Source organism: Neoarius graeffei, chromosome 1 (assembly GCF_027579695.1).
Source record: "Neoarius graeffei isolate fNeoGra1 chromosome 1, fNeoGra1.pri, whole genome shotgun sequence".
NCBI lineage: Eukaryota > Metazoa > Chordata > Actinopteri > Siluriformes > Ariidae > Neoarius > Neoarius graeffei.
Genome location: NC_083569.1, coordinates 23,909,157 through 23,930,115, shown reverse-complemented (window position 1 = coordinate 23,930,115; position 20,959 = coordinate 23,909,157). Strand labels below are relative to the sequence as shown.

Sequence of the window (20,959 nt, the reverse complement as noted above, 5' to 3'; positions counted from 1 at the left end):
CTTTCCTCGCGACTCCTGGCTCCCTCGCTTCACGCCTCTCAATTTTCCAAAACAACCAATCTCTGGCGTTATCTCGTGCTGCATTCGCCGCAGTCGGACATTGGAAATTCGCGCACGTAAATGTCAAATTGGCCGTAATTTTTCTTTGAATTCGTCGTTGCCAACTGGGGTGGCAGCAGGGGTGGCAAGGCTTTCTTTTAGGGTGGCATTTGCCACCCTATGCCACTCCGGTAGATCCGCCCATGGTTATTCACCCCCGAGCGCGCTGGAAACTGTTCCTTTGGTATGTTCAGATCCAGTCGCGAGATGAGGTCGCCAGATCTCTCTATAAAAAGGTGACATTGCGGTCTGGATCTGTGGAATATTCATAAGCGAGGACTGGCAACCAGCAGTGGGTTGCGCACCAGCTGATCAGAACTCCAATGGAAAAGAAGCGCGTGTTAGTAACTGTTTATCTCGATTGGCTGTAACCTTGTAAGTGAAATGTTTGGCAACAATAACGTAGCCTGCCTACCCCCCCCCCCCCCCCCCCAAAAAAAAAAAAAAAAAACTCTTCGGGTCTACACGATTCACACAAGTGACCTATTTTGGGACCAAAACGGCGAATTTCCTGCATTCAGAACTTAAGAGCCCTGTTGAAAATATCTGTTTTAACTCGGTTATTATTTCTCAGAGGGTCTATTCACTGTTTCACAGCCCAATAAAAACACAAATAAAACCCTGGACACTGAAAAAAAAAAATTAGTCACATTAGCTAAGCTAACTATGGTAACTGTGCTAATTAGCCAGCTAGCTAACCTTAGCTTCGCTAATATTCCTCCTCAGAGTAACTATTTAACTTTTAATAAACTTCAAGTAAACTATCAGAGTTTTACAACAAACAAACTAACATTAAGTTACAGAAATAATTATATCTCTTAAAACTTTAGCCGAATGGTTCATTTCTACCCACATTAACATTTATGAAAACATCAACACTTTTCTGCTCGTTTGCTGTTTGTACTTTAACACATTCAATGACATTTTGAGCGCATCTGTCTGTTTTTAACCCTCATCAGATTATCTGCAGTGTTTGTATCCGTTAGCTTTAATACTCACACAGTAATGTGCTAATGCTAACAGCTAATTAGCTTAGCAACCGGATCCGACTTTTCTGACTAGCTGCTAACTTTCGGCTCATTATCATGGATATAAACCGATTTGCCCAACAATAAGGAACAGGTCGCTTTGAGCAAAACCCCTCTGAACGCTGTGAACTCTATTCCTGAGCGCGTTTCCGCCTGTTCACTGCTGTTGTTGACCCTTTTCTGTAATAAGGCGGTGTTTAAAGCGCTTGTTGTTCAAGGGGAAACTCGGTAACTCACCGTTGCAGTCCGCTCCATCCGGCCTGAGGGGCTTTTCTCCTGGAGCGCACCATTGAAGACAGGAATAAATCCAGAGGTGTTGCAGTAATAAATCCAGATGTGTTTCAGGAATAATCTCTGTGTCCGAGTCGCTGGTCTGATCCTGATTTCTCCGGTTTCACGAATGAACGCTGTCAAAAAATAACACAGCGACGATTTAAACATAAACATTTCAAAGCACGCGGGGTGGGCGGGGACCTCATTAATATTCAGGAATTAGGCAGGAGGAAAGTGCTACCTGATTTGCCGGTGAAAGCCTTTCTGTTTGACGTAACATATCTGGAGAGCTCATTGTCCAATCCGCGCTGTACAGATGAGTGAAGTCATCTGGCCGCCATATTACCACGCACATCGCGTGTATTTGGCTAAAGTATTTCCTGATCCCCCCCTTCATTACTTCCTCTTATTTTTTCAACTTTACCCGCATTCCTTACATATCTTTATAGCGCTCCCCTTCACTCTTATTGTTTTATTTTCTTTTTCCAGTTCAGTCTTTGATCATTTTTGAACGGCTCTTTTACGACTATAATTATTTTTATGGAGATTATTTTAGTTTTTCTCTGATATACCAGGTAACAATTTTACGTAGTAACTATGTACTTACAACCATAGACATATAAACATAGACGCCGCATTGAAAAATAAAATAAATTCATTTTAAGATTCTTCACAAGATTTACCCTACAAATGTAAATATTTCCAAATACACTGACATAAGTTTGAATTGTTCTTTTTGTGATAAAGAAGGTGAAACACTTGTACAATTATTTTTTTATTGTAATATGGTAAAACAATTTCTAACAGACCTTAGTTTCTGTCTTTTTGCAGCAGGGTCATTATGTTTTCACTCTTAAAGATATTTTCTTCTACTATGAAAACAACTGATTTATTGTTTGAATTTTTAGTTAATTTTTATATTTTACAGGCTAAGTTTTTCATTCATAAACAGAAATGGCAAAAGAATCAGCCTCTCTTTAATGTTTTTATTCTAGAAATGACACACCCCTTAGGTGTCAAAGACTTAGATAAACATACACCACACTCCTCAGTGCCGAAACCTGGGGTTGAACCAGGGACCTTTAGATCTTCAGTCTAATGCCGCTTTTCCACTACCAACGTGGCTGAGTTGGGCTGAGCCGTGCGGTGCTGAGTTGGGCTGAGTCGAGCTGAGCGGGGCTGTTGGAGTTGCATTTCGACTACAACCGCGCTGAACCGTGCTGGCTGGAAGTGGGTGGACACATTGGGTGGAGTTAGCGAAAGTGGGCGGACGTCAGGTGATGTCGTTAGGCGGTGCAAACAGTGACATCAGTGATCTTTTAAGCGGTAGTCTCACAACCCGGAGAGTAAACAATAAACTTGGAGGACATGGAGTCATTAGTGTTGCTGGTCTTGGTGCTGTGGCTTGTTGTCACCGACAACGCCAACAGATACTGGCAAGAGCGTATAGATGAGGCGAGGCGCATAAGGCTTCATAATTCTCGTAATTCTTCTTCTTCTGGGTTTACGGTGTTTACAGATCCCAGCGTGCTAGCGGGGCATGTGTGGGCGTGTGAGGACACGCCTCCTCACCAATCAGTGCACAGGGGAGTGTCTCCTCATGCCCCTAGCCCCACTCAGCTCGGTTTGGCTCGCTTCAGCCCTACTCCAAAACGGTGCGAGTTTTGGGGGCTGAGCAGGGCTGAAGCGAGCTGAGTCGTGCTGTTCTTAGATAGTCGAAACGCGAGCCGTGTCGGGCTGAAGTGAGCTGAAAAAGGGTAGTGGAAAAGGGCCATAACACTCTCCCTACTGAACTATTTTGGCAAGATCATACCACCATCTGAGCAGTCACATCACCGATATAAACATTAGTAGTTGCTAAATCCAATCGGTAAGGTCACATGGTGTTCCTTTTTAACCAAAATCTAATGAAATATAAAGTGTTTCAAATAATAGATAGTATCATCTGGAAGCATTACATATGTATTGTGCCAATTGATTAATGAAACTCTTTTATGTTGTTGGCAATTTGTTTTATTCCATGCATGTTTTTAATTAAATGAACAAACGTTCACACGAAAGAATGAGCAAATCATAAGTTTAATAATGAGGTAAATGTGTTCTCTGTGCTTGCTCATTTCACTGTTACCCCCCAATCATGTAGTCTTGATTATTTCAACTGTTATCCACAGTGTCAAGTGGGTAATGATCTCCCTTATAAGTGCACACACGCACACAGCTCAAAATCATCAAAATCTTTGTCTCTCTCTCTCTCACACAATGTTAGATGTGCAGGAGAGATGGCATGAGGTCGTTGCAGTGCAGTTCGAGCACAAAGCTGTGCACTGGTGTCGGCTCTACTCTCCCGTTTGCTGCCCTGTGTTTGGTCTGTCTGGGGTCCTGGAGGCGGTGATGTGGCCCATCGGTGGTTACTGTGTCTGTATTGGGCCCCTGCCTGCTTCGCCGGTGGCTGGTGGGATGATGGGGTTTTTGCACTATCTTTTACTGTTCTTTTGTATTGCGATTGTTGTGTAGGTGTTGTGTAGGTTTTGTCATTGCTCTTTTCTTTCTATTGTCCCTGTTGTTCTAATTTTTGTATCCCCTTGTTTCTGATGCGGTCTGTCATTCCTGTGGGAATTTTTTTTTTACTTTTTTGTATGTCACATACGGCCCTTTTCCACTACCCTTTTTCAGCTCGCTTCAGCTCACTTCAGCCCGACACGGCTCGCGTTTCGACTACCTTAGAGCAGCACGACTCAGCTCGCTTCAGCCCTGCTTAGCACCCAAAACTCGCACGGTTTTGGAGTAGGGCTGAAGCGAGCCAAACCGAGCCGAGTGGGGCTAGGGGCGTGAGGAGACACTCCCCTGTGCACTGATTGGTGAGAAGGAGTGTCCTCACATGCCCACACACGCCCCGCGAGCACGCTGGGATCTGTAAACACCGTAAACCCGGAAGAAGAAGAATTACGAATTACGAGAATTTCTGAAGCCTTATGCGCCTTGCCTCATCTATACGCTCTTGCCAGTATCTGTTGGCGTTGTCGGTGACAACAAGCCACAGCACCAAGACCAGCAACACTAACGACTCCATGTCCTCCATGTTTATTGTTTACTATCCGGGTCGTGAGACTATCGCTTAAAAGATCACTGATGTCACTGTTTGCGCCGCCTAATGACATCACGTGACGTCCACCCACTTTCGCTAACTCCACCCAATGTGTCCACCCACTTCCAGCCAGCACGGTTCAGCACGGTTGTAGTCGAAATGCAACTCCAACAGCCCCACTCAGCTCGACTCAGCCCAACTCAGCACCGCACGGCTCAGCCCAACTCAGCCGCGTTGGTAGTGGAAAAGCAGCAATAGTTCCGTGTGTGTTCCATATGTTTTTTCAAAGTTTTGGTGTCTTCAGTATTGTTCTGCGGTGTAGAAAATGGTAATAGAAAAAAACATACAAATCACTGATACTGTATAAATCACTTAAGGGTTTAATTTGCACTTTTGAAAATCTACCTATTCATTTGGTTCTTTGCACATCTTGTGTTCATTGTTTGTGCACTGTTGTCTTTGTCTATTGTCTTTGTTTTTTGTTGTGCTGTATAGCTTCTGTGTTGGTATAAAAAAAATAGATTATGAAAAAAAAACCCTGAAAAAAGAATATAAACCCCAAATATCCAAACTCGCTTTTAGCAGAAGTCATCAAGGAATCATTGAACATTTTTGTGAAACAGTATTTTTTCATTGAAAAACTGTCATTAAACATAAGAAGTACATTGAAAGGATGACTTAAAATCCAACAATCAAGACAATGATGGAATCAGTTTTCATGCTCTCATTATGTTAAAGAAGAGTATTGCTTATGGATCCTCTCAGAAATGAAAGTTCGTATGAACAGAACTGGTAACTGATGCCAATGTTCGGCTGTTACCAACGTTGCTGAAAGATTTTCTCCCATCATTTAGTCTTTGTTTGCAGAAATATTTTTACAAGCCTTGAGACATATTGAAGCATTTAAGAATAATTCACCAATAAACAGCTTATTATAAAAAGAGGAAACACTGAAAGTAGATTGCACACAAGCATGACAATTTTCTCATTTTTAAGTAAATATATAAAAGGTATAAGATTATATTATGTTTAATAGCTGTTCCTAGTTGTACTGTGTATCCAGCAGGCTAATATATATCAGAAATTCTCAATAATGACTTCATTTCACTAAAACACCCCTCACTGTGTAAAATCACTGTGGATTACAAAAAGCTAACACACAAATATCATTGTAAAATTCAGACTCTGCAGGATCTTGACTTTAGAAAGTGGGATGTATATGAACTTATTGAAAACTTGTTTAGTGCTTTTAGCAAGGATATAGCAACTCACAGCAACTCTTTACAACCACAGTGAGCAGAAAAGCAGCTCAGCAATCAACAGCAGAAGACCACACTGGGTTCCACTCCTGCAGCCAAGAACAGGAATCTTCAAATCAAGAACAAGTTCCTATTACACTGGCAAGTGAGTGTATATTTTTATTGACCTCTCAAACCATCCATTTATTTATTTTTAACTGATTATATCATTGATATTATATCATCCAGAATTGTGTAACCTTAGCAGTTGATCAGCCTTCAGTATACACTGAGTGCAGAATTATTAGGCAAGTGAGTATTTTGACCACAACATCCTTTTAATGCATGTTGTCCCACTCCAAGCTGTTTAGGCTTGAAAGCCTACTACCAATTAAGTATATCAGGTGCTGTGCATCTGTGTCATGAGAGGGGGTGTGGTCTAATGACATCAACACCCTATATCAGGTGTGCATAATTATTAGGCAACCTCTTTTCCTCTGGCAAAATGGGTCAGAAGAGAGATCTGACAGACTTTGAAAAGTATAAAATTGTGAGATGTCTTGCAGACGGATGCAGCACTCTTGAAATTGCGAAGATGTTGAAACGTGATCACCGAACAATCAAGCGTTTCATTGCAAATAGTCAACAGGGTTGAAAGAAGCGTGTGGGGAAAAAAAGGCGCAAAATAACTGCACATGATCTGCGGAAAATCAAGCGTGAAGCTAACAAGCAGCCATTAGCATCCAGTTCTGCCATATTCCAGAGTTGCAACATTCCTGGAGTGTCAAAGAGTACAAGGTGTGCAATACTGAGGGACATGGCCAAGGTAAGGAAGGCTGAAAAATGACCACCACTGAGTAAGGCACACAAGATAAAACGTCAAGACTGGGCCAAGAAATATCTTAAGACTGATTTTTCTAAGGTGCTGTGGTCTGATGAGATGAGAGTGACTCTTGATGGGCCAGATGAATGGGCCTGTGGCTGGATCAGTAATGGGCACAGAGCTCCACTCAGACGCCAGCAAGGTGGAGGTGGAGTACTGCTATGGGCTGGTATCATCAAAGACGAGCTTGTTGGACCTTTTCGAGTTGAGGATGGACTCAAACTCAACTCCCAGACCTACTGCCAGTTCCTGGAAGAAACCTTCTTCAAGCAGTGGTATAGGAAAAAGTCAGCATGTTTCAAGAAGAACATGATTTTCATGCAGGATAATGCTCCATCTCGTGCGTCCAAATACTCCACTGCGTGGCTAGCCAGTAAAGGTCTGAAAGGTGAAAAAATAATGACATGGCCCCCTTGTTCACCTGACCTAAACCCCATAGAGAACCTGTGGTCCATTATAAAACGTGAGGTCTACAAAGAGGGAAAACAGTACACCTCTCTGAACAGCGTCTGGGAGGCCGTGGTTGCTGCTGCACACAATGTTGGTCGTGAACAGGTAAAGAAATTGACAGAATCTATGGATGGAAGGCTTTTGAGTGTCCTCATGAAGAACGGTGGCTATATTGGTCACTGATTTGTTTTTGTTTTGTGTTTGAATGTCAGATATGTTTATTTGCAAATCTGGAGTTGTCATATCAGTGTACCTGGTGAAAATAAATAAGTGAAATGGCTACATATTTGGTTTTCATTAAGTTGCCTAATAATTCTGCACAGTGAAAGTTACCTGAACACATACATATTCTCCTAAAATGGCCAAAACTAAAAACACCCCACTCTAACTTCCATACATATTCAGCTTTGATATTTATGAGTCTTTTTGTTTGATTGAGAACATAGTTGTTGTTCAATAATAAAACTAATCCTCAAAAATACAACTTGCCTAATAATTCTGAACTCCGTGTAATATAACTGTGTGAAAGTTTTTGTACAGTGCAGTTGGATTTCCTGTCACTGTGGGCTGCAGAGCGCAGTAGTATAGTGCAGAGTCTGATACAGCAGCAGAGGAGATGAGCAGATCCACTTGTTATTTTTTTCATCAACTTCAGCAGAGAGATGTGGTGGGATTGAGTCACTTTTATGGCCACTTTGGGATATAAAAAGATAGAACTCCAGTTTAGATTTTGTCTGTACCATTGCAGGTAGTTTCCTGTGCCACTTGATTTGTAGCTGCAGGACAGAGTAACATCACTGCCTTCCTCTATAACTGTATTTGTGAAAAGTGGCTTTATTGAAGCTGCCATGGAGTCACCTGTCATGGAGAAGAGAGCATGCACATTCTCATTTTTCTTCCCACCACACAGAAGAATAAATCACTAATTCAACACTTAATATTTCTGCAGTGACAAAAAAAAGGTCAAATTTAACTCACCGAGTAAAAGCCACAGACACATGAATATAACAGTGAACATGATGAATGGTCTCAGCTGAGTGAAAGTAGTCTTTCTGTACTATGATATGTTCACATCATAAAGGTTCATGAAGCTCCAGCCCCCAGCACCACATGACAGTGTCACCATTGTTACTGACAGATTGTTGATTCATAATGAAGCATCCCGGCTTTACATTCAGCCTCACATGGGGAACCTGTCTTCAACCCCGACTGTCAGCAGACTTCATATAATTATGAAAAATCAGTTATTCTAATCTGTAAAAATATAATCTAATCAATACATTATTAAATGTTTAAATTCCATGTTATATTTGTTTTATAAGTGGTTTTGCTGCATTAGGAGATTTAGCCTGATCTGAAATTGCTGTAAATAAGTATAAATCATGACAAATAATTTAGTATGACAAGTTATTATTAGGGCGGCATGGTGGTGTAGTGGTTAGCGCTGTCGCCTCACAGCAAGAAGGTCCTGGGTTCGAGCCCCGGGGCCGGCGAGGGCCTTTCTGTGTGGAGTTTGCATGTTCTCCCCGTGTCCGTGTGGGTTTCCTCCGGGTGCTCCGGTTTCCCCCACAGTCCAAAGACGTGCAGGTTAGGCTAATTGGTGACTCTAAATTGACCGTAGGTGTGAATGTGAGTGTGAATGGTTGTCTGTGTCTATGTGTCAGCCCTGTGATGACCTGGCGACTTGTCCAGGGTGTACCCCGCCTTTCGCCCGTAGTCAGCTGGGATAGGCTCCAGCTTGCCTGCGACCCTGTAGAAGGATAAAGCGGCTAGAGATAATGAGATGAGAAGTTATTATTAGGGCGGCATGGTGGTGTAGTGTTTAGCACTGTCGCCCCACAGCAAGAAGGTCCGGGTTTGAGCCCCGTGGCCGGCGAGGGCCTTTCTGTGTGGAGTTTGCATGTTGTCCGCGTGGGTTTCCTCCGGGTGCTCCGGTTTCCCCCACAGTCCAAAGACATGCAGGTTAGGTTAACTGGTGACTCTAAATTGACCGTAGGTGTGAATGTGAGTGTGAATGGTTGTCTGTGTCTATGTGTCAGCCCTGTGATGACCTGGTGACTTGTCCAGGGTGTACCCCGCCTTTCACCCGTAGTCAGCTGGGATAGGCTCCAGCTTGCCTGCAACCCTGTAGAACAGGATAAAGCGGCTAAAGATAATGAGATGAGAAGTTATTATCATTATTATTACAATGTGATTGATTTATTGACTTTGTAATAATGAAGCCTTTTATTTCACTGAGGTGAGGAAGAAACCAGCTGCTGCTCTTTGTAATATTATGAAAGATACCAGCAAGTCATTTGGCCTTAAGAGGTGTGATGCATTTTGTGTGTGAAGTTTGCTGAATCAAGTGAAGGTTGCACAGAAAGAGAGAAAGAAACTGGGTGTTTTATTTACCCATATTTCTGTTTCTTATTTCCTCCTTCAATCCTTATTGGGGCCTTTGACAGACCTGAAGGGAGAAAGATCACGTCTCAGGTTCTGATCTAAAAATATTGGGACCTGAGAGAAATGGTGCTTGTGAGTTCTTGCTGCTGAGGAAGGAGAAGTTTCTTCAAAACATGTTACACTTAAGTCTCTATCATCGAGCCTTTGACACCAACAAAAATACTTCAATTAAAGCTCTAAAGGATTCTTATAATGCTGTAAATATTTGTAAGTTCCTGGTTACATAGCACTAGGAAACTCGGGACAAGAACTCCATGAGATGTACATGGAAAAAGCATGAGGTTGAGAAAATTACAAGTTAAAAAAGACAAGAAGACAGAGTCATCTATATCCCTCACCCTATATACCAACTATATACCAAGTTTCAAGATATTATTTGTCACATTTTTCAAATTCTGCTGCAGGAAACCAACCCTACCTCTTTATACTGACCTCAGCAGCCCATGGCATAAGCCCACCAGACCTTTGGTCCAGGTGAGCTAAAAATTAAAATTTCTCACATTTCTTCGTCTCAAAAGGCACATATACATTACTTAATCAACACATAAAGAAAAGAAAGCACAACTTTATTCATCGCACACTTGTGAAATTTCCTCTCTGCATTTAACCCATCTGAAGCAGTGAACCCACACACACACGCACACATGAGCAATGAGCACACACACATACCTAGAGCAGTGGGCAGCCATGGTAATAGCGCCCGGGGAGCAGTTGGGTGCCTCGCTCAAGGCCATCCCATATTAACCTAATCGCATGTCTTTGAACTGTGGGGGAAACCAGAGCACCCAGACACAGGGAGAGCATGCAAACTCCACACAGAAAGGCCCTCGTTGGCTGCGAACCCACGATTGGTCCTACGATTGACACACTGCATTATTTAAAATGTGTGTCCTTTTTTGTGAGGCAAATAGTAAACAGAAGCTAACTGCAGCTAGGAACTAAAGTTATGAGTGATGTTACAGCAGTTTCTGTGGGCTGTTTTGAGGATCAGCACAGGGGCTTCAAGGTTCTGCTGTGGCCCCAAGCTTCAGCAGCTATGAAAGAGTTAAGGCTCCATAGCTCAGTGGTGAGAGCACTGGTCTAGTAAACCAGGGGTTGTGAGTTCAATTCTCACTGGGGCCTGTAAGGGATGTTTTGAAGGTGGAAGGATGATCTAGATAAAAGAGGGGATATTGAGAATACTGACACCAGAAGGTGAGCAAGTGCTGCCCATGATTTCTCATCACCTGAAGACCACTTTCTGCTGGTGAGAATGGCCTCATACGGACAGTTTGAAGATCAGTGAGATCACTGAGGATCTGAAGGTGTCTTATGGTGTCTCTAAAGTCTCTATCAGTGAGCCTTTGACATCATAAACAAAAGACTTCAATTAAAACTCTAAAGGATTCTTATCATGCTGCAAATATTTGTAAGTTCCTGGTTACACAATTCCAACTTTTAGCACTAGGAAACTCGGGACAAGAACTCCATGAGATGTACACGGAAAAAGCATGAGGTTAAGAAAATTACAAGTTAAAAACAACAAGAAGACAGTCATTTATATCCCCCACCCTATATGCCAACTATATACCAAGTTTCAAGATATTATTTGTCACATTTTTCAAGTTCTGCTGCAGGAAACCAACCCTACCTCTTTACACTGACCTCAGCAGCCCATGGCATAAACCTTTGGTCCAGGTGAGCTAAAAATTAAAATTTCTCACATTTCTTAGAATCAAAAGGCACATATACATTATCTTGTTAACATACATACCAAGTTTCAAATCTGTATCATGAATAGTTTTGGATATATGCTCCGGAAATGAACATTGTTCTTAGGAACTAATTCAAAATCTATTTTTTATGTAAAAATTTGAAAATTAATTTTTTCCAAAAATCCAAAATAGCAAAACGCAGCAGTTCACATGTTGCTTGATACGTATACAAGGTTTCATGAATATATCTTCAGTAGTTTTAAAGATATGGCCTGGAAATGAAAACATGACTAGATGGAACCCGTTTCTATATCCCCCGCCAAACTTCGTTTGAGCGGAGGATAAAAAAAAGAACCAAAAATACTGTGGGTGGTAAAAGAGAGCAACAGGACTTGCTTGAAGATTCTTGAAGACGTTTCACCTCTCATCCGAAAGGCTTCTAAGACAGAAGAAATATTTGGATGAGAGGTGAAACGTCTTCAAGAATCTTCAAGCAAGTTCAGTTGCTCTCTTTTACCACCTACAGTTTACTATGACCTGGATGACTGAGAATCTTCACAGACATGCAACCAAAAATACTGTTTGGATTTTTTTTTAGTTGGAGTTCTCATCACCTGAAAACTATTGGCTGCTGCTGAGGATGACCCCACATGAAGAGCCTGAAGATCAGGAGGTCACTCATGGTGCTTATGGTTCGTCTCTTGAGGGCTTGGCCTGTCCAGTGTTTTTGTTAGCTCAGATGAGAAAGTAGCCAGAATGTACAGCCCACAGCCCACTCTACGATTGACACACCACATTATTTAAAATGTGTGTCTTTTTTTGTGAGGTAAATAGTAAAAAGAAGCTAACTGCAGCTAAGAACTAAAGTTGGGAGTGACGTGACACCAATTTCTGTGGGCTGTTTTGAGGATCGGTGCAGGGGCTTCAAGGTTCTGGTGTGGCCCCAAGCTTCAGCAGCTGTGAAAGAATCAAGGCTCCATAGCTCAGTGGTGAGAGTACTGGCCTTGTAAACCAGGGGTCGTGAGTTCAATCATCACTTGGGCCTGTAAGGGGTACTTTTAAGGTAAAAAGATGATCCAGACAAAAGAGGGAATATTGAGAACACTGACACCAGAAAGTGCTGCTCATGATTTCTCATCACCTGAAGACCACTTTCTGCTGGTGAGAATGGCCCCATATGGACAGTTTAAAGATCAGTGAGATTACTCTGAATGAGACTGAGGACCTGAGGGCGTCTTTGGTGTGCAATTTCCGCAAAATACTTTGCACTCAAGTCACTATCAATGCACAGATGATAACGTCAACAACAACAAAAAAAGACTTCAAATTAAGACTAATATATAGATTGAGGCACTGCCTAAAAGTAGTCTGGTTAACACCAGCCCATATCACAAGTGAAATATGGTCTGGAATCCGCCTATTGAATTTCTCGTAGGGGAGGTGTGGTTTACGATTGTCAACGGCAGTTTATTGGACGTTGCGAATGTCTATCATTTGGCATATACGTAGCCCATGGCCAATCATGGCAGTTGTACCCGGTGACGTAGTTAGAGCGAAGAAGAGAAGGAAAGAGAAAGAGAAGGCAAAACAAAAATAGGAAAACAATGGCACCGAACGATTACTGCCGTTTGTGCAAGACAAATATGAGAGAAGCTGGACCCTCCGTATTTGGACATTCAACAGACATGTTTTTGACCAAAAAAACAATGAGCATATCCGAGAGGTTAGCGCTGTTAGGAGTCCCAAATAAACTACAAGCTTCCGTTTGTCGAGTAGTACGCGTCACCATCTTTCCACCCCTCCCCACTCTCTGATTGGCTCCCTAACTCAGGCGAGCCTTTAGACCATAGTTTCCATGCTGTCTTTTCAGATCGGAACGATTGTGCAAAGCAGCATGGGATTTCCCAGGCTAGCCTAAAAGTGGAGCGCCCATCTGTTTCTGGTTTGTAGAATTTTCTTATATCATAGCCTGCCTCTTTTGTTTTATTTCTTTACCATTATAGTTACTATACTGTTTCCTTATGTTGCACAAAATGTCAGGCGACAACAGTGACAAGTTACTCACTACTATACTGTCCTGACTACTACTCTACTTCACTAGTTCTTGGGTTTCCTGTGGCGGCAGGCATGCACACACAGGACCGAAACCATCAGAAAACAACTCGATGGGTTTCTTTATGTCTCCACATTCTATGCCTATGGGGCTCCGCTCACATGGGCTGAAGGAGCGCCACTAATATGAAGATTTAAATTTTAATTACAGATAGGAGTGTGGTTCAGTTAAAGGATATGGGACATTGATTTTTTTCTGGGCATAATTATGTATAAAGGACATAAGAAATGCCATCTAAATCACTGCAGGGCGTCAAAAATGTGAAAATCATCACATTATTCAAGTTTTTTTATACATCAGCGTAAAACAAGGATTCGTTAATGAGGTAGGTGGTCACGTAACCCGTGACATAACAAAAACTTTCCAAGGAGCCAGCGCTTGGGAATCTAATGTAAACAGGTTACCGAAATGGACACCATCAACAGTGATATTCCCGATGTTTCACAGAGATGTGAAGTTAGACCTTATCAATTCGAACCGATAGCTGGAAATTCACATGAACATGGATCTTGTATTTACTCTGACGGGTCAGATGATTCTGAGAGTGAGGGTTCATTCAGTCCCCATGAAACTGAAAGCGGTCGGCTCGATAACACTTCCTGGTAAGTTAAAAACAATTCTGCTCAAAGGCTAATGATCTGTTGAAAGAAGTATTATTTTTGTATCATACATTGAAAGTTCATCATAGATCTAGCTAAAGTCCGTTGCAAGCTATTTTTTTTTTGCTGATATTTTTCGAGATTGATTGAGATACAATGCTTCCAGAGTCCGAGATGAAAACATTCAAAATGGCGAAACGAGTCAGAATTATGATAATCAATAATTGATACACCCAAAATTATAATACTAATCCTTACCTCGGCTTTCAGTCGCTTAGCGAATGCACCTCGGCATTTTTCCGCATGAGGCCCATGGTAAAATCACACTTCCAGGAGGGGCTGCCGTCTGCCTCCCAAGCCGGCCGAGAGCGCTCCTCGTCGGGCACGGCCAGGCGGGCGAATGCCCTGGTTCGTCCGCCCTGTCTAAAAAATAATGGTACAACTCCGAGTGAAGGTAAATTTGGCTTGGCAATTAATTTCGTTCAGTACCTGAGTATTAAAGTTGAAAGAATCCTCTGTGAAATGGTCCGAACACAGTTTGTGGGAAACAGTAGGTGCAAAGTTTTTTCTACGGCAGTAGTGAGCCCACACTTTCCTCAGCTTCGGGTCCTTGGGGAATGCAAAAAAACTTACTCCAGAGCATTTCTCATTGGAATTATTGCAACCATAAGCAGCACAATACACCATGATGTCCAATGTATGATGTCCAATGTACTTTAAAGACTATAAAAACAATTTTCTTGTCATCCACTTCTCCATTCATCTACCCGCTTGTGCTGTGCCTGAAAGTTTTTGTGACGTATGATCACATGACAGCGGCTCTTCCGGTTGTAGAAAATGCATATCGGAAGTCGAGCAGAAATGCCATATAATCATCACGAATATAACAATTTTGCTGAATTTAATAGATGATTTTGTATTTGTTGATGCAATTAATTCATATTTTTAATGGAAAGAAACTCATATAGCGTGCATTTATGTTTCATGTCCCATATCCTTTCAAGGTTAAACTGATTTCCGTGGTGAGTAAATACCGATAGAGCTAGTGTTGGTGTGGGGATGTTCTAAAGCAGCCTGCAAAGCATGTCATTTAGAATGACGAATCCGCACGACTTGCAGTTGCTGCTCTCTAACAGTTCCAATAAAGCCAGTCAGCCATCTGTCACAGAACACGACACATCTGGAGTTTGTCGTTTTCATCTTTGGCACTGTGTCCATCTTAGAAACTCACTGCGCTCGCGAGATAATCTGCTCTCTGACGTCATTTCTGTGGATTGAGCGGGACAGAAACCACCCCTCCCCCACCCAGGTTTTTCCTCTGCTCTACACCAAAATCATAGGTGACATGCTTTCTTATTTTGAATGCAGAATGGCAAATTTCACCGAAAAGTAAGCAAAATATATAAAGTTTTCAAGGTCTTTGATTGAAAGGTTTCCCCTCGTGGGCCAAGTTGTAACAGGAGCCAAACCATGCAGGCGATATTAAAGCTAAGCTAACAGAGCGTGCGCAGTGCGCAGGCAGCCTTTTGCCACCACTTTACCATCAACTGACCTGTCGCTAGTGTATTGCTGTTTTCTTTCCTTGTCCATACTGTTTGAATTGATCAGTATAACTGGTGTCATAAGCCATGCTCATCATTAATCACTGTTTGCCATCACATTTACATTTATGCATTTAGCAGACGCTTTTATCCAAAGCGACTTACAAAAAGAGAATTAACAATCAAGCTACATAGAAGAAGTCTTAAAATGAATATCACTAGAGGGAGCTTTAGAGTGTGAGTGCAAAAGTGGAATCAAGTGCAAGATGAGTGCAGTGGAGGGGAGGGGGGGTGTAAAGTCTAAGTGCAAGACAAGAGGTGTTCTCTGAAGAGCTGGGTCTTCAAGACTTTCTTGAAGACAGACAGGGACGCCCCTGCTCTGGTAGCGCTCGGTAGGTCATTCCACCAGCGTGGGACGACACATGAAAAGAGTCTGGATTGTCTTGTGCGCGGTGCTGGAACTGCCAAACGGCGTTCTTTTGATATCCGGAGTTGAGAAAGAGTAACCTTAGCCTTTATCAGAGCACTCAAGTAAGTAGGTGCAGACCCAGTAAGCACTTTGTAGGCTAGCATTAGTGATATGAATTTAATGTGTGCAGCCAGGGGTAACCAATGTAATTCAATTAGCAGAGGGGTCACATGTGCCCTTTTGGGCTGATTGAAGACCAGGTGCGCTGCTACATTCTGGATCATCTGAAGTGGCTTCACAACACAGGCTGGGAGGCCTGTTAGAAGGGCATTGCAGTAGTCAAGGCGGGAGATGACCATTGTTTGTACCAGCAGTTGGGTGGCCTGTTGGGTTAAATATGATCTAACCTTCTCATCTCATCTCATTATCTCTAGCCGCTTTAGTAACCTGGAATGGCTTTCAGTTTACAGCTGTGCCTTGTCAAGAGTTAATTTCTTGAATTTCTTGACCCCTTAATGTGTTTGAGACCATCAGTTGTGTTGTGAAGAGGTAGAGTTGGTATACAGTGAATGGCCCTATTTGAGTACTGTTCTAATCCACATTATGCCAAGAACTCCTCAACTAAGTAAAGAAAAACGCCAGTCCATTACTTTAAGAAATGAAGGTCAGTCAGTCCGAAAAAGTTTGGGATGAGCTGGACCGCAGAGTGAAGGCAAAGCAGCCAACGAGTGCTCAGCACCTCTGAGAATTCCTTCAAGACTGTTGGAAAAGCATTTCGAGTGATTACCTCATGAAGCTGATTGAGAGAATGTCAAGAATGTGCAAAGCTGTACAGTAATCAAAGCAAAATGTGCCTACTTTGAAGAATCTAAAATCTAAAACATATTTTGGTTTGATTAACATTTTAAAGTTTACCAAATGATTCCTTACGTGTTGCTGCATAGTCTGGATGACTTCAGTATTCATTTACAATGTAGGGGAAAAAAACTAGAAAAGCACTCGGAGAGCGCAGACCTCCGCCAAGCAGCTCATTTCACCACATATTGAGACTTGCATCTAAAATCAGATACTAATTCTCACATACGAGATATTGTGTCATATGTGTGAGATTAAAAAGTCAGAGAAAAATTAAAAAAGGTAATTTATATTAATTTGTCATATTCAAAAGTTATATACCAATAGGTTACAACATTACATAAGCATACATCAATGTATACATATCAAACAACAATAAATACTAAATTCAATCCAATGAAAAACAAACAAAAAAATCTTTATTACATGAAAGATAACATCAAAATTATTGCATCTGGATCATAGTATCCAGAATTTTGTCTGGATCCGGATCAAACTTTGATACTTTATAGAACTCATGGAGATCCTTTTACTGGATGTATTTTTTTTTTTTTACCAAACACTCTGGTCATTTGTGATGGAGTTATATGCAAAAATTCCAAAAATGGGCCTATCTCGCAATGATAAAGAATCCTTTAAAAAAATCCTGGATCCAGAAGATGATCCGGATCATTGCCAAAATTTAATGGAGTGTTACTTGTGCCCAGTCACACTTCTGGAAAAAATTTCAGAGCAATCCGTTCATAACTTTTTCCGTAATGTTGCTAACAGACAAACCAACAAACAAACCGCTACCGAAAACATAACCTCCTTGGCGGAGGTAATAAAAAAAAAATAAAAACATTGAATTTGAAGGTGTTTCCAAACTTTTCACTGGTACTGTATATATTATATGTGCAACAGTTTAGTTCCTCACAGCCTCCTCAGTCACTGGGTTTGCTGAGTGATGAGCTGCTGATGAAGAAAAGGGATCTGGTGCTGGAACACGAGGACACGTGTGAAGAAGAGCAGAACAGCTGCTGACCGGAATCTTCTATACTTTTCAAAAAGTCCAAGGAATGCCTCCTGGTCTTATCCTTAAGCGAACATAAACAAGTTTCCTAGTCTCTGTTCTCATTTCAAAGCTTCAATAAACTCAGTCCAAGTCCATTATGACTTTAGCTGAACTTACAACATCAACACACGGGAACAGTGCAAAGCAATACACACTAATGCATCTATACAACAGGTGCTAACATTGCTAGCGGCTAATACGCTAATCACGAATAGCATTTACAATGTTCACACTGTAACGTACAGAAACAGCATAACATAAGCACACAGAAGTATTTTCCTTCTGCAAGCCTCCTAATGACTTTTACCCGTCGGTAAACTCTGCATCCACCACGGGATTTGTCATAATTCTCCGGCTCGAATATTCTCTCTGTCTGTCTGCTGATCGTCTCTCGTCTCTCTCCTTCTCTAAATTCACACACTGCGGGGTCTCTGTGACATCCCACCCCAACAATGATCTGATTGGCTCCGAGTTTATCACATCCAATACAATTAAAGAATTAGCAAGATAGACAGTTTGGCATGGAGGTCAGGGAGGAACTGGGCGCGGTTTTACCTGTGTACGACAAGCAAGCTATTTGAATTTCAATGAACTTTATTTAAAACATGACAAACATTTCATCATCAACTGTTTTTAGAATTATTTTACTTTGTAAATGTATTATAACTTTTTAAATAAACACCGTATATGAACTTAATTGCTTTTAATAGCATTTAACAAATTATTTATTACTTTTAAAATGTATTTATTTTTTGTCTGTACCTTTAGCAGGCTGGGCTACATTCACCTTCACAGGAAACGAGATGGAACTGGGAAAGTTTTTACACCTTGTTTACTTTGCGTTGTGGTGAATTTACAAAGTAAACATCTCCTTTTTGTTCATGTTGAAGCTTTTTTGATGTATAGAGAACACAGAGCTCCTCCGCCTCATCTTAAAGCCGGATGTGAATGAGGAAAGGGGGAATGTTGTGCTCTTTATTGTTGTTGTTGTGATGATTATTAACACTATTTCTCTTTTCTTTTTGAACCCAATCTCCCTTTATCACCTTCTCAAAGGTAAAACTGTGTATCCGGTGATGAAGTGTCTTTGCTTGAGTTGAATGTGATGCTGTTATTGAGAGGGTTTGACCGGGACACTGTGAGAGTGAACACAGCTCGGTGTCTTTGTGTTGCACATGTGAATTAAGAAGAGTCCAAACTCAGTGCGGCTTTTGACTGTGTGTTTACTGATGCGCTTTTTGTCAACTCAAACTCTGCCAAATACAGATAGAATGCAGTGTTAAGGCCTCTGCATGCTCGTGCGACAAGGCTTTCGCAGATAGCTTTTTGCAGACAGTTGTAATTTATTGTTGAGCGGGGATAATAGGCGTGCGCGATGTTATTCACCGGCACAACGCAAGGGGGCGCGAAGTCGCTAGGAGTAGTTGGTGGGTGTGGTTAGTGGAGTGTTTATCCTCCGGTTACTTATAATGACTAGAACTTTTTTTTTTTATAATGACTAGAACTGGAGTCGTATAGATGTCCGTACTTCCTCACTTCCTCAATCAACCGCTCTTCATGCTGCTCCATCTTCGCTCGTGTTTTTAAAAATGCCGGTCGTGAAAACAAACCAAACCGGGAAAGTAGGGAAGCGGAAGTGCGTGTACAGCGGATGTAGAGTGGACCAATCAGAGCCCTCTTGTCTGCGGCGCTGTCTGCGAGGCTTCTGCGGTGGTCACAATTTTTGGGAGGTGCGTGCAGAGCGTCTGCGAAGGTGGGGGGGCTATGCAGACACTGTCTGCGGCACCGTCTGCGAGGACTGGGTTGTCAGTTTTATACAGGCTTGTCTTGCTCGGCGCACCGCATCACAATGAATGTGCCTAGCTGCATACTCCCTCTTGTGGCGTAACGGAGGAACAACCTCTCCCAACGCATTCCATCTCCGTTTAAAGCACAGGAGCACAGATCGTCCTGTGAGCCACAACTACAGTGGTGCTTGAAAGTTTGTGAACCCTTTAGAATTTTCTATATTTCTGCATAAATATGACCTAAAACATCATCAGATTTTCACACAAGTCCTAAAAGTAGATAAAGAGAACCCAGTTAAACAAATGAGACAAAAATATTATACTTGGTCATTTATTTATTGAGGAAAATGATCCAATATTACATATCTGTGAGTGGCAAAAGTATGTGAACCTTTGCTTTCAATATCTGGTGTGACCCCCTTGTGCAGCAATAACTGCAACTAAACATTTGCGGTAACTGTCAATCAGTCCTGCACACCGGCTTGGAGGAATTTTAGCCCGTTCCTCCATACAGAACAGCTTCAACTCTGGGATGCCGGTGGGTTTCCTCACATGAACTGCTCGCTTCAGGTCCTTCCACAACATTTCCATTGGATTAAGGTCAGGACTTTGACTTGGCCATTCCAAAACATTCACTTTATTCTTCTTTAACCATTCTTTGGTAGAACGACTTGTGTGCTTAGGGTCGTTGTCTTGCTGCATGACCCACCTTCTCTTGAGATTCAGTTCATGGACAGATGTCCTGACATTTTCCTTTAGAATTTGCTGGTATAATTCAGAATTCATTGTTCCATCAATGATGGCAAGCCGTCCTGGCCCAGATGCAGCAAAACAGGCCCAAACTATGATACTACCACCACCATGTTTCACAGATGGGATAAGGTTCTTATGCTGGAATGCAGTGTTTTACTTTCTCTAAACATAACGCTTCTCATTTAAACCAAAAAGTTCTATTTTGTTCTCATCCGTCCACAAAATTTTTTCAATAGCCTTCTGGCTTGTCCATGTGATCTTTAGCAAACTGCCGATGAGCAGCAATGTTCTTTTTGGAGAGCAGTGGCTTTCTCCTTGCAACCCTGCCATGCACACCATTGTTGTTCAGTGTTCTCCTGATGGTGGACTCACGAATATTAACATTAGCCAATGTGAGAGAGGCCTTCATTTGCTTAGAAGTTACCCTGGGGTCCTTTGTGACCTCGCCGACTATTACACGCCTTGCTCTTGGAGTGATCTTTGTTGGTCGCCCACTCCTGGGGAGGGTAACAATGGTCGTGAATCTCCTCCATTTGTACACAATCTGTCTGACTGTGGATTGGTGAAGTCCAAACTCTTTAGAGATGGTTTTGTAACCTTTTCCAACCTGATGAGCATCAACAACGTTTTTTCTGAGGTCCTCAGAAATCTCC

At 42.0% G+C, this 20,959-nt stretch overlaps 1 protein-coding gene and 2 non-coding genes across 3 annotated transcripts in view; all 3 read left to right on the top strand.

The window, feature by feature from the left end:
• LOC132892138 (NACHT, LRR and PYD domains-containing protein 12-like) overlaps positions 1–20,959 on the top strand; it is a 445,190-nt gene that overhangs the window by 244,399 nt on the left and 179,832 nt on the right. The window lies entirely within an intron of this gene.
• trnat-agu (transfer RNA threonine (anticodon AGU)) lies at positions 10,551–10,623 on the top strand. Its single transcript has one exon. It is a non-coding gene; the product is annotated as a tRNA-Thr (tRNA).
• trnat-ugu (transfer RNA threonine (anticodon UGU)) lies at positions 12,168–12,240 on the top strand. The gene has a single exon. It is a non-coding gene; the product is annotated as a tRNA-Thr (tRNA).